The following is a 707-nucleotide window of genomic DNA, read 5'->3' on the forward strand; positions in this document are numbered from 1 at the left end:
CCGCAGGTCGCCAGGCTGCAGCTGGACCGCAGGCGGCAGCTGAACGGCAGCTGCCCCGTCCACGCCGGCCGGCGCCGCGGGCCCCGCCGCCAGCTGGCGCCGCAGCGCCACGTGCATCGCCCTGTCAGCCAGCACCTCCAGGTCAGCCGCATCAAAGCCGTCCGCCTGCTCCGCCACCTGTCGCAGCTGGGAGGGCCGCAGGGGCGCGCCCCGCGCCGCCGCCGCCGCCGCCAGGATGGCGGCCCGGCTGGCCGCCGTGGGCGGCGGCAGTGCGAGGGCGTGGTCGAGGCGCCCCGCGGCACGCAGCGGCGCTGCCAGCGAGGCCGCGCCGCGGCAGGTGGCGGCCACCGCCAGCGGGGGCCACAGCGCGGCGCCGCCGCCCGCGCCCGCCCGTCCAGCGCCGGCGCTGCCTGCAGCCTGTGGCGGTGCCGGGGCGGGCAGCCTGCCCCAGTCTGTGCTGGGGGCTGCCAGATGATCCAGCAGGTCACACAGCCAGGCCACCAGCGCTGGGTCTGAGCCCGCGGCCGCCCCGTCAGCGCCCGCCACCTCAGCGGGGCACAGCACATCCAGATCATCCAGCACCAGCAGCGAGGGCAGGTGCGCCAGCGCCTCGTGAACCTGCGGGCGGCAGCGGGGCGTGGCGCCGGGGTGTGGGGTGGGATGTGGGTGTGTGGGGTGAGGTGGGGGTGGGGGGCGCTGGCGGGGCG

This window comes from Chlorella variabilis (genome assembly GCF_000147415.1).
Source record: "Chlorella variabilis unplaced genomic scaffold CHLNCscaffold_12, whole genome shotgun sequence".
Taxonomy (NCBI): domain Eukaryota; kingdom Viridiplantae; phylum Chlorophyta; class Trebouxiophyceae; order Chlorellales; family Chlorellaceae; genus Chlorella; species Chlorella variabilis.